The sequence below is a fragment of the Aotus nancymaae genome, unplaced genomic scaffold (genome assembly GCF_030222135.1).
Source record: "Aotus nancymaae isolate 86718 unplaced genomic scaffold, 86718_ANA_hifiasm-v0.15.2.pri h1tg000033l, whole genome shotgun sequence".
Lineage (NCBI taxonomy): Eukaryota > Metazoa > Chordata > Mammalia > Primates > Aotidae > Aotus > Aotus nancymaae.
Window position 1 is genome coordinate 25326371 of NW_026988447.1, and position 14259 is coordinate 25340629.

General features: G+C 35.4%; 1 protein-coding gene across 6 annotated transcripts in view; it reads right to left on the minus strand.

The window, feature by feature from the left end:
- Nucleotides 1-14259, minus strand: part of IL15 (interleukin 15) — a 104469-nt gene that overhangs the window by 61318 nt on the left and 28892 nt on the right. For 4 of the 6 annotated variants that reach the window (XM_064383851.1, XM_021666721.2, XM_064383853.1 and 1 more), the window contains one exon: nt 13915-14028. The exons of the other annotated variants lie outside the window; for them this stretch is intronic. The gene's annotated coding sequence lies outside the window, so the exon portion shown is untranslated. The remainder of the gene's footprint in view (nt 1-13914; nt 14029-14259) is intronic. 6 annotated transcript variants of the gene reach the window in all.

The window sequence follows — 14259 nt, forward strand, 5'->3', positions numbered from 1 at the left end:
CAAAAAATAAATCAATGCAACAACATAATACTTTGTGGTGAGGCACTGGAAGAGTAAGAAGGCTATCTAGTTAGAAATGATATTGAACTACTAGATTAAAATAAAAAGAAAACAAAGTCACATATCACCCACCTCCATGCTCTCCAACCCTTGGTTATGCACTTAGATAAGAGGAAAACTGCCGGGCGCGGTGGCTCACGCCTGTAATCCCAGCACTTTGGGAGGCCGAGGCGGGTGGATTATGAGGTCAAGAGATCGAGACCATCCCGGTCAACATGGTAAAACCCCGTCTCTACTAATACAAAAAATTAGCTGGGCATGGTGGCGCGTGCCTGTAATCGCAGCTACTCAGGGGGCTGAGGCAGGAGAATTGCCTGAACCCAGGAGGCGGAGGTTGCGGTGAGCCGAGATCGCGCCATTGCACTCCAGCCTGGGTAACGAGCGAAACTCCGTCTCAAAAAAAAAAAAAAAAAAGAAAAAGAAAAAAAAACTAGCTTAAAATATTTATCTTCTTGTTATGAAGGAATAAAAGTGACAGATATTAAGTGGTAAAGTAAAAATCTACCTCTTATTGCTAAAGCATTGAAGATAGTGTAATAACAAAGTAACAAGAATTAAGAACCTTCAAACTGCTAGATTTTTTCACAGATAGGCAAATCCGTCACTTATAACCCATGGTTAGAAGTTGCTGCAATATTTTTTAAAATTTCAAACAACAATTACTATGAACTATATAGGAGGACTTAAACTGTGCCTTTTTGTACTATTACTTCCTTGCTAGTAATTATGATTGGAATACAAAAAAAAAAAAATAAGTACAACTGTTAGCCACTGTACATAGAAAAACAGATTACTTACACTATACCAAATGGTAAATAAAAACCTACCTTGTGTATATGTGGTAGTTTGCAAAGATGGCCGCAACAGTCTCTCCCATCCCATATGCCCTTCTGCAATGTAATCTGACACTTCTTCCATTGAAAGCTGGAGTCTATCATCTTCTCTCCCCTTAAATCTGGGCTAGCGTTGTCCCTATAACTAGCCATAACCAATAGGATACAACAAAAATAATGCGTGACTGCCAACTCTAGGTCCCAAGGGGCCTTGCCATTCTGTTTGTTCCATCCTTGACTGTTTCTGCTGTCATATATGAAAATCCAGCTGGACTACCTAATGAAGAAACTGCATGATGAAAGAAGCTCACACAACAGCCATCACCAAGGCACCAGACAGGTGAGTGAGGAGATCTCGAATGAGCCCAAACAAGATCAGAGAGAAAAAACACGCAGTCAACGAATAGAATCATGAGAAATAATAAAGTGTTGTGATTTTAAGACATGAAATTTTGTATGGTTTATCACACAACAGAAAACTAATTTACTAAAAAATTTTAAATCACGAGATTTAGAAAACATGAGTTAATAATCTCTTATCCAGAAATCCCTCAGTCAGTAATATGTCCTCTAACATCCTACAGCATTTTGTAGTGCTTTTCGCAACTTCATTTTCCCCCATAAATAACACTCGGAGTTATGTATTATTATTATTATTATTATTATTATTATTATATGGACTTATAGGGGAGGAATGAAAGCTGATGATTTACTTAGCTAATAAGTGTTCCCACAAAATGTGAAATTCCTCATTAGTCTAAAAGCTTCTTCTGGTAGAAGTTATATTACTCATCTTTGCGTCTCTAGTATATACATTAAGACTAGCATATAGAAGGCTATTTCTATATGAAATGATGGGTGAATAGTTAGATGGATGGATGAATGGATAGATAAATGGATCTTCTCCTTCTTCTGCCATTTTAAATATTTGAGACAACTGTGATATACACACAGCCCATCCCACTGTGCAATGCACACATGAGCCCAAACCAGACCCTCCAAGGTCTTTTTCTCCATGCTAGTTGTTTTAGTGATTTTTCACTTGAATTAGTACTTAGATATATTATATTCCTGGATGTGTCTTTCTATGTAAATTTGCCAGTGTTTCTCTCAAACACTTCAGGTATAAAGGTACTGGAAACTGGACATAATGTTGAATCTAAAATTGACTTCTATAGTTTGCATTCTGCATTTACATATATGAAAGTAATACTCTAGATTTCAAAAGTTTATCTAAAATATTGTATCATCTTACATGAAAGAAGTAAAACAATTTCTAGGTTGTACTAGTAAAAATATTGAATCTCTCTACAAATTTATTGTAAAAATCAAAACATATTGGCTAAACTTAAAATCAATAAAATTATATAAGGAAAATAGGCTTAAGCTCTAGTGAACTACTTGAATTAAGGAAATAAATGAACTCATTAATTATGGCTAAAGAGACTTCTTCAAATTGTGTCATTCATTTGGTTAATTTGGACAGAAGTAAAGAACTCATATAGTACATTTATTTCAGTCAACTTTGAAAAGATATAACCCATGTTAATCCCATAGTTAAAGCATAAATATTCCAATTCTTTGATGCCAACACAGCTAGCTACAATTCTTATAGCCTGTTTTATTGTACAATGTATCATGATACTCTCATAAACCAAGGAATACTTTTAGCCTCTGTGACATCCAGTAAGTCAAACATTATTTTTCATCAATTTCCACAGAATTATGAAATTAGAAATTTTCTGAAACTATTTGTCTTACATTCTAATAAACATTTAAAAATTTATATTAATTTTATTGAACCTATTTTTATATCTAGTTGATGGAAGTCCTCAGTAACTTTATAGGGCTCAGAAGAAATATGACATGATTTTATAAATCTATTTCTGGGCAAAACTCTTTCCATTTAAATATTTATATAATTTAACAATAATCTATCTTAATTAGAATATTGTATATCTATGCTTATTCATGAGTTTTCAAATTATCCACATGGTGACTATTAATCTAGATTTCTAGACCCAATATCTCAGTTAAGGCTCTGTTATGAGCCAAGTCAGGTTGCAGCTTTTTGTTGTTGTCCTACATTTTTGTATTTCAAATATGTATTATAAGAATAGTTTAAAAAAATACAAAGAATAAGATGTGACACATATCACATCTGGTCCGCAAAGACTGAAATATTTAGCATCTCGCCTTTTACAGAAAAATTTGCCAATCCCTGTCCTCTGAGATACTTCCACCAGAATAGCCTATTATTGCCTCAAACTTCATAGATCTAAAATCAAAATTTTTCTACCCAGACAACATTTTCTTCTTTTAACTCTCTATTTCTGCTAAATTCAACATGATGCAGCCATAATCTTTGGCTCAGAAACATGCCGGACCCAAGCCTCTCTCTGATCCCTGATAATCTTTTCTGTTTTCTTTTGTCACCACTGCTATTGCAGCAACTTAGTCTAGACCTTCCTCACCTTAAGGCTGAAGTCCTGTAAATACAATCTCTGCCTCACTCTTAATATACCGTGTATGCTCCTAATGAGCTAATTTAAATTAACAGCACTACTTTCATCACACAACCACTCAAATTGTTTCAAGGCTTCTTGTTGCTTGCTATTGTATGTCTATTCCAGCATTTTCAAAGTCTCACTTAATTAGGCACCTATATTTCCAACTTTACATTTTTCATTTAGCCCCTTAATATTTGGTATTAGCTAACGGATATCAAATATTTACTACTTTTCAGTTACTATTTTAAGTTACTAATTTTTTTATAACAACTTTATAAGAAAGGGACTATTATTATCATCATTTTAAATGACATGTAAAATGATGACATTCTTCTGCCCCAAAAAGCAGAAGACAAACTTATTTCTTAATCTTGCTGGCTAGACAAGACACTCATTTTTTTTTCTCTCGCTCTCTTTTTTTAATTGTACTTTAGGTTCTGGGGTACATGTGCAGATCATGCAGGGTTGTTGCATAGGTGCACACGTAACCAGGTGGTTTGCTGCCTCCATTCCCCCTTCATCTATATCCAGTATTTCTCCCCACGTTATGCCTCCCCACCCTTTCCTACCCCCATGCTGAAAACGATGAGTTCATGTCCTTTGTAGGGACTTGGATGAATCTGGAAACCATCATTCTCAGCAAACTGACATACAAACAGAAAACCAAACACCTCATGTTCTCATTCATAGGCAGGTGTTGAACACTAAGAACACGTGGACTCGGGAAGAGGTGCATCACATGCTGGGGTCAGTTGGCGGGGGGCTAGGGGAGGGACACTCACATTTTTTTTAAGAGTAAGTAGCATACAGAATGAAAAAAGGAAGTGTGAATAAAACCATAGGTGCTGGGTGGAAATGTCATTTAAAATGATGATAATAATGGTCCCTTTCTTATAAAGTTGTTGTAACAGATTGTCATTAAGATGATAAATCTGGGGAATAAAAGAATTACATTACTTACCTAAAGTTACACGTCTAGTAAGTGACAGCCCAGAACAGAAAACTAGGCAGCCTTGCTTGCATCCATGTTTTTAGTGCGAGGTTAAGCTCCTCTTAGAATAAACCAATGCCACCTCCTGTTTGTAAATCCCTACTGTCTAGCTTTCCTAAGGATTCAATCTTGAAAATGAAAGTTGGTCTAAATTGAGTTTCAAACATAGTAGAGAGTGGAAACATGATCCGTCAATGGAGGCTAAACCAGAGGTTGCCCTTAGGGGAAAAAGGACCTGATATAAGTTGGCATTTCAACCAGTGGGTGGCAAGGCAAAGAGAAACGAAGAAGAAGATCTATGTGAGCTGAATTCTCATCCAGTACTGACACCAGTGGGGGATTGAGAGTGGATTTGGTGGCATGCTTAGTCCCCACATCCAACCAAATTCCCAACAGATACCAACATGAAGAGTAGTCCCACTCAAGAGTCGGCCAAATGTGAGAGTAACAAAGGTGAAAACTAGGTAGGCAGAGAGAAAGATTGAGTTAACTCATCTAAGCTTCTTCTCTGGAAGGAATCCAGAAGTTTCTGTCATAACCCACAGGGAGCATGGAAGATAGCTGAGGAGAGAGTCAGAGGTTTGCACTAAAGGGGCAGTGGCCAAGTGCCATAAAGGAAGCTGAACCCACCACATCAGAGACAGCTTAAATGCCTGGCCCAGGGAGGTAGATAGAGGCATGGGGGAGCCACAGCATTTCGCTCAAAAGGCCTTCCATCCTAAAAAAAAAATCTCTTAACAAGGATGTGCATGTACTTCTCACCATATGTGGCACTAGGTATTATCTCTACCTCAAAATCAATCATTTCATATGTTTTAATGAAATTTTAAAGTGATTTAACCACAACTGTAAAGTCTGTGTTAATAAAAGGTAATTGTATATATACATTTTTAATGCACAAATTAAATTTCTGTAAAGTAAGCTTTACTAACTGTGACAGTAGTCAAAGTTTAATGTCCCATGAGAAGGTTAACAACACCAAGTTGGTTTTCACAGAATATTAACATAACCTATTGTACCAGAAAATTGAAATAAGAGAAAGAATTAAATAGATAAGCTCACTAATGGTAGACGATGACAGTGAGGTTCATGCTTATTTATCTATGCGTATATGACTGATCCCTAGAGGGTTTTGACAACTGTCTAAGTGTCATATACATTAGAATACCAAAGCAAAAATAAATACAACCTACATTAGCATACATTATAACAGAATTTTTTAAAAAAAAGATGCTTTAAGACTTACTATTTGATTCAACTCTACCCTTCCTTCCTATACCAGAATAAACAGATCCCCAAAAAGCAGAAGACAAATTTATTTCTTAATCTTGCTGGCTAGACAAGACACTCACTATTTTTTACGAGTAAATAGCATACAGAGGGAAAAAGAAGGTATGAATTAAACCATAGCTGCTGGGTAGAAAACATTTTTTTCTCTACTCTAGTACCATGACAATCAACACAGAAAACTTCTGTGACCAAGGGTGAGGGGATTTCTCCCAACCAACAAGCAAGAAACCAGTTCTGCAGTGGACACCCAACTGCAGTAGAAATAGGATCCTAACACTATCTACCTGGAGACAGCATCAGATCACACAAGTTGAAGGCTCAGTCTCTACAAGCACCAGGTTATTTTACCTGGGTTTCTAATCCACCAGTTATAAATCAGAGTTCCCATAGCCCAGTTCTTGGGTTTGATTAATTTGTTAGACTGGCTCACATAACTCAGAGAAACACATTGACAACTTTATTATAAAGGATATTTTAAAAGATACAAATAAACGGTGAGATGAAGAGATACATAAGGCAAGGTCTACAAGGGTCCTGAGCACAGGAGCTTCCATTCCTGTGGAATTGGGACGTGCCACCCACCCACACATGGATGAGTTATTCTTCACCTTTCTGCAAGCTTCCACAAGTTCAGCTATTCAGAAGCTCCCCATTCTCTATCTTTCTGGGCCTTTTATGGAAAATTCATTGGATAGGAATGACTGAAGCATGGACAATCATGTAAAAATATGATTAGGCAAACAGAGTATGACCTAATATAAATAGACTGAGTGGGGCAATCCAGTAGCGATTGTTTAGATTTTTCTTGGCCTCTCTGTGCAGCATTCATTCTTTCTGGTTACGGTGCAGGATCCCTTCTGAAATGGGGATCTTATGACTTACATTCAGACCATTTCTTTATGGTCAGCTCCAAAACACAAAGGGAGAGAAGATGAGAGTACATTTTTAGTTTCCATGACCTTCCTTGGGGAGAAAAAGAAGCAAGTTAAAAAAAAGCAGGGGGATAGGAGGGCCAGGTACAGTGGGTCACACCTGTAATCCCAGAACTCAGGGAGGCTGAGACAGATGGATAGCTTGAGAATGGAATAGTTAACATGGCAAAACCCAATCTCTACAAAAGAATATAAAAAAATTAGCCCAGCAGAGTGGTACACAGCTGTAGCTCCAGCTACTCAGGAGGCTGACATGGAAGGATCACCTGGGTCCCAGAGGTCAAGGCTGCAGTGGGCCAAGATTGTGCCACTGCACTCCAGGCTGGCTGATAGAGTGAGACCCTGTCTAATAAAATTGAAATTTTTAAATTAAAAGTAGGGGAACAGCAGGAGAAGATCAGAGAGAGATTCTGTTTTCTGAGTCCTGCTTCTGAGCCCTAAAGAGTCCCAACATTACGACAAAAGACTTTCACCTTTATTACTCTAAAGCTGTTTGGAAGCTGCTTTAGAAACTAAGAACAAAAGACTAAATATTTTAAAAATAGATATACCTATTGTTTTAGTCACCTAGGAAATAACAAGCTCTATGGAAGTTATGAGACAGAAACCATGGACAGAAACCAAAATATATATATATCATAATATCAACAACTCTCATATTAATCATTCCTTACTTCAGCAATATGTAGGGGAAATTACCTAATCCATGTTAGAAACAAAATTATACAAGAGTTAGGAATGAATATGATAAGGTATGGTGCTATATGAAGAAATCAATAAAACTAGATTGAAAAGCAAAAAGAACAATTAAATAACTTGAGAAGCATACTTTATACCTAGATGAAAACTATATATTACAGACATAACTTTTCCCAATAATTTAATAAGAAATAAATTCAGAAGTGAAATTGATGTATAAGAATTGACATGAGAAGCGAACTTGACACTATGATCCTTAAGTTCATCTAAAAACATCTACTGGTGAAAATAATTTTTAAGTAGAAAAGGAATAAAGAGGAACTAGACCAGTAGATGTTAAAATTTACCACAAAATAAAAACAAGTTTAGTCTATCAATACTGAAGTGTTGACAAATGACTCAATGAACCACTATCTTAATCTTGAAGCAGCAGGTAAGGGACAAGTTATTACTGAACAAGCGTTTTGTGAAGCATTCGTTTGTCTTTAAAAGATTTATATTCTCATCTCACATCCTATGACAAATTCTAGCTTTAAAAAAAAAGACATCTAGAAAAAGAGTAAATATGTAGGTAATTTCTAGATGAGCTCTAATATTTCTTGAACTTGTCAGTGACAGCAGAAACCCACCTTAACTACAGTGGCAAAAAGATCACCTGATATCATTCAAGAGATCACCTGATATCATGTGTCTCAACTTGACACATCAGGTGGGAGAGGTATATGAGTCTTGAATGGGCAAGGATGAACATTTGAAGCAATGTCTTGAGTTCCACTGATTCATCTTTCCATTGCTTATTAAGAAGAGGAAGTATCACAGATACATTAAGGAGATTCTTAGGAGGATTTGGTGGATGATTTGGGGTATGTATTAATTGCTTCTTTCTGAAGACTCACATGGTTGGATCCCAGCCTCCAAGTTTACAGGAAGCTCAAACTATCCCAAAGGAAATGAGCCTACATGGAGTGCTCTACATGAAGAAGAATGGAGACCTCCACTTAACACTTCTCATCAACTTGACATGCAAATAAATTATCCTTCAGGTACCTCAGTGGGTCAAATCCAATCAGTTGTCTGTTTTTGCAAATACAGTTTATTGGAACCCATGTTCATTCATTTACATACTATCAATAGCTTCTACTACCCGGAAACAGCAGAAATATGCAGTCATGACAGAGACCATATTTAAATCCTGCAAAGCGAAGAACACTTACTACTCTGGCTCTTTACAGAAAAATGTTCTGCTTCCTGCCTCCCAGCCTTTACGTTTTCCACCGATGCCCCGTGCATCTGGAGCAGAAACAACCATATCTGTTGTGCCCTGTCTAAATTCTTTATCTGCAGAATTCATGAGCATAATAAATGATTGCTTTATTACATGAAGTCTGAGAATGATTTCTTATGCAATCTGAGCACTTGGAACATAGGTAAATATAGTGCTTGGAAAAATCTAAGCTTTTGTTTGTTAAAGTCTCAGATGATCTAAACTTTATTTCTTCCCTGTTCCTCTATCTTCCAACATACATACATTCATATCTTTGTAGTCTTTAAATTCTACCTAAGATTAAGGAACATGTCTACCTATCTTCCCCTTAGTGTTTGTAACCTAATATAGTTTCCTTCAGGAAAGTAAATAGTAATTACAGATGTCCTGATTAGCCTTAAAAATGAGAATGTTTTGTTCATGTGGGAGAACTTCAGTTTTGTCTGATGTTTCCAGATCTCCAAAATAACAAAGTCTCATTTCACAGTTAGTCTTTGTTTCCTAATCACTGTAAGAATCTCTAATGGACAAGCAACTCCAATTTCATAGCACTGGTAACTATGGCTCATAGTTCATGCAAAGAGGCATCATTAAAATACCCAGAATCATTTCTATATTTTCTCCTTTGGTCATTCATTAAAATGAAGGTTTTCATGAAGAGAATTAAAGGCCACAAAATAAAATATACTATCATGATCCTGTTGAAATGTTTTATGCATTTATTAAAAATATGGCAGTTTGAAGTGAAAGATCAGTCAGAGATAATCAATTTCCTTAAAGTTGATATGATTCTTATTAAACATTTAGCACTTGGGTGTCATTTCAAAAATAAAATAAAGTTATATTTATTGAAAAGTCAACATTGAAAGATTGATAGATTTGACAAAATTAAAATTATTAATTTCTGTAAGTTAATGTATACTGAACAAAATGATAGAGTAAGCAGACTTTTAAAAGGTGAAATAACTATGTTAAAATGTACTGGTTCCTTAGTATATTAAAGAATTATAAAGTTTGGTTAAAAAATGTTTCTAAATATAAAGAATTTGAACAGATAATTTTAAGAAATGAAAATACAAATAGCTCGTGAACACTTTAAAGAATTCAACTTACATGGTAATCAAAAGGAATTGGAAATTTGTATTCTTATTTTTTTTCTATAAAGTTAGTATGTTCACATGGCTAACACGAGAAAGTATTTATGTAAGAATTAGGCTTCAATTCCTGTCCCATTCACTCTCTTGTCCCTCCACTCTGGTCTTTCTAAGCAATCATTTCTATTAATTCTTGTGCTTCCTTCCTTGAAAGTTTCTTTATGTAATGCAAGCAAATTTAGAAATATATACTTATATTCTCTCACTTCTTAAATAAAATCAAATAACAACTAGCATCTTATGTGAGGCTGAATACCTTTTTCTGAGTTGAAATTGATATTTGCAATTCTTTTCATATAAACTGTTCATTTATGTCCTTTGCTGACAGCTCTATAGCTTGTACTTCCCCACATCCCCCAGTTTCTAAAAGGTCTTAATATATTAGGGAGAAAATGCTCAGTGATTGGAGAAGTAAATATTTTTCCCAGTTTATTATTCTTTTGAATTTCCCCAGAGGGTTTTTTTTCCCCAACCAAAGGATTTTTTTTAATGAGTCAAATTAATCTCTGTTTTTCCCATTTTACATGATGGAATTGAGTAATGGTTAGAAACTTTCACAGGTTATTTGGGGATTTTCTAAATATTAAGTCACAAAAACATACAGGTTTTACTTCCACCTGCTTAGGTCTTAGAGCTTTAGACTTAATTTGTCTCTTTACCTGCTTTGTTGGCTCAAATCTCTGGTACAGCATCAGTAGTAGGGATGAGAATTGTGCATCATTTTCTGATTTATACTTTTAACAGAATAAGCAGAAATGTCTCCAGTGTTTTGCTATTAATTACAATAATGGCTTTGAGACAAGATTGTGTGTTTGTGTGCATGTGTGTTTGTGTTTGTATGTGTGCATTTGTGGGGCTTAAAAAAAATGATATTTCAAAATGAAGGCCTCAGAAGCAAGTTTCTCTCTGATCTCCTACACTAGTCTCTCAGCCTCATTCTTCCCCAAGGAGAGCTACAGAAACTCGAAGCCTTCTTCCCCAGGCAGGTCATAGGAGCCAGAACCCTTTTTCATTAAGTCCAGGCATAAAGCCCAAAAATATTATTCTAAACTTCCCTCGCCTTTCCATGTAACAGTTGGCCAAAAAGAAATTAAGACTGTCATTCCAGAGGGGCCATCACTCATACCTGGGAGGAAGGAATGCTGCCTAGTTAGGGCAAGAAGAATCCGAACAGGCCTTGTTGAGATTTCCTCACTAAGTCTATTAGCATTAGATCATGCCCTTTTTGTCCAAGCACAGTTCTACGTGGCTGTTTATGCATCAATCATGCCTAGACAGTGAAGTCTCCATAAATGTTCCAAAAAGACGGGTATGAAAATGGATAGTTCTCACTGAGTCTTTGGGTCTGCATTTTTTAAGGCTTCTGTGTCACATAAAACTGTGATCAAATACACATGCATTTCTCTTGTTAATCTGTCTTTTGTTATAAGGGTGTAGACTGTGAACCTTAATAATAGGAAAGAAAGGGATCACCCCATTTCTGCCCCTACAGCATATATAATTTGTCAGCTTGCCATGACTGTAAAATGTTATAACTCTTACTTTATTGAGTTGTCTTTTTAAAAAATATCCACAATGGCTGTTGAATTTTGTCAACTAAATATGCTTCATCTATAGAAATAAGCATATGATTTTAGACCAATTAATATGATAAATTATTTTAATAGAGTTCATAATCTTTCATTCCTAGAATGAACCCTCCTTAGTCATGATATATTACTTTTTTAATGAGTTGCTGGAATTTTTCCACTAATAATATGAAGAGTTTTATACTGATATTCATAAATAAAATTGGGAAATAGTTTTCTTGTGAAATTTTTATCAAGCTTAGACATCAGTGACATTTTCACTTCATGAAAACAATTTGAAGTTTTTATTCCTCTTTAAGGGTTTAAATCAAACTGCAATTATCTCTTCTTAAAACAAATCATTAGATAGAATATAATATGCAAAGGATACATGTTATAATATGCGAAAGATGCATGTTGTAACATTTAAGGATGCATGTTGTAATAACAATGAAGGAAGAAAAAGCTACATAAAAGCTGAGTCAAACAGAAAAAAAATAGTTGGTGAATAAAAACACAAATATATCAGTAATTATATTAAGTAAAAATGAACTAAATACTCTGTAAAAGACTAAGCATTCAACACAATAACATAAACCACTGCTACATGCTGTTTACACGAGATGCACGTATATAACATAGAGATAAAAAAGGCTGAAAGTAAATGGATGAGAAAAAATATATCATGCATGCACTATTAAATGAAATAAGCTGAGGTAGCTATATTAATAATGAAGCAGATGTTAAGGCAGGTAGCCTTAATACAAAGATGATGGTGTGCATATCTTAACTATGAAAAGGTCAAACTACCAGGGAGGTATCACATTCCCATCTATAGTCTTATAAAATCACAGCTTTAAATCTTACAGGCAAATTCACCATCATTGTTAGTAATTTTAAAACATCTATTTCAAAAGCTGATAGAATAAACAGTAAACAAAAACGTCAACAGGGACAGAGTAAACGTGGAAAAAATAATAAACTTGACCTATCTGTTCTCTAAGGTGCCCTGTACTCAGTGGCAAAACTCACTTCTGTTAGGTCCTCTTGGAACATTTACCAAAATTAACCGCATGTTGGGCCTAAAGCAAATCATGACAAAACTAAAAGGACTAAAAGTATTCAGTGTTTTATTCTCCGAAAGAAATCTGGCTGTGAAATCTGCAGACAAAAAAGGCAACTAGGGAATCTTGAATTGGTTGAACATTAAGCATACAGTTTTAAATAATCCAAATAACAGAGAAGAAATCCCAACAAAAATCAGAAAAACAGTATAGGTATGAAAATAATGCAGGTATGAAATTGTCATTAGACACAGAAAAAAATATTTTATTGAGGAGTATGATTGCAAGAAAGCAGAAGGAAGTGAAAAGAAGGAGAAAACAACAAGAAAAAAAGAACAGAAACAGGGTGGATGGAGCTGTTATAAGGGAGTACAACAGAGTTTGCCATTTCTAAGTGCACAGCAGTACACAAACTGTACTTTAAGAGATCACACCCAGGCAGAGAAAAGGGGAAGAACGTTTGCTAACTTCTCTATCCCATTGGTCAAAGATGAGCCTCACAGGCTCTTAACTTGTCCACATCTCCATACAAAGAGAAAAATTCCAGGCACTAAGTGTACAATGCAGCAGGAACCTGACTGTCATTAAGCGTCTTTTGAAGTCCATTGGATCTTACAAGGAATGGCACCTGCGCCAGCTCTGAGCTCCTCTAGCTTCTTCACTGGAAGCTGCCACTAAGGGATACAGTCCCTTCCTTTCAATACATTTCTCTCCTTTTTAAAAGATGTGATTTCTGAGATCTGCCTCTTATGGGAACAAAAACATCTTTCTCCAATTCTCCGAGGAATGACTTCCCTATTTGAGTGTACCTCCCATTCAGAACAGGGGTCTTTCCTGCTTAGAATACTTACCTGCTGGCAGCCATCAACATCTGCTATCACTGTGGCCACTCCACACTCTCATTCCTCCTGGTAATGTTTTCTGCACAAATTCCGCTAACTTCACTTGTTTTTGTCTGTCTTCAATAACATGCTCTGGATTTTATGGTTACTCACTGTCTCTGGGTTTTATTAGACTTAGTTTGTGGGACTCCCTTCAATCCCATTCTCCTAATTTTCTCTATGGTTTCAAGAGGAGAATTACATTTGGCATAAACTCCTGCCCTACTCTCCATGGAACCAGAATGGATTGTGAAACGCCAGCACTGGTGAGGATGCAATATCACCAAGGCTCACATAGAAATGATGAAGGTGTAGGGATGACAAAGTTATAAATTCGTACATAATTTTTGGGATAAGAGCTGAGCACTGTTAAAATATTTATTACTTTAGATATCTTAGTTCCCTTCTTAGGAAATGTACCTAATGAAATTATCAGAAACTTGGACAAAATGTATTCAAAAATATATTCACTGAAGTATTATTTATAATAATCAAAAATTAGGGAAAGGTATGATGGGTTGGAACCTATTTTAAATTAGAGTATTATATGCACATTAAAATAATGTTTACTTATGTAATGTCACAAAGAAATGTCACAATTTGCTGTTAAACAAGCAAAACCACAATGAAACTTTTCAATCTTTTTTATAGCACGTAAACAAACTAACCTTGTTAACAGTCAGGTGTTTAGTTGCCTCCTAGTAATTATGGCAACTGGTGATATTTTTCCCACTTTAAACTTTTCTGTAGTTTCCACTCTTCTATAATGAGCACATATTACCCTGATAATCAAAAAGATAATGAAAAATAAAATTAAAAGCTTTAACTAAATTGAGTTAAAAGTGGTGACTCAAGCCACCCAAGCTTGTAAGCTACATCCCTAGCTAAAATAAAAGGGGAGGGACCTTGAGTGAAAGCATGCACTGGTGAGAGTCTTACTAACTTAGCTTATACCCAAATTCTGTTTTATAAATGCATTTATTTTCAAAATGTAAAAATTATAGCAAATAAAT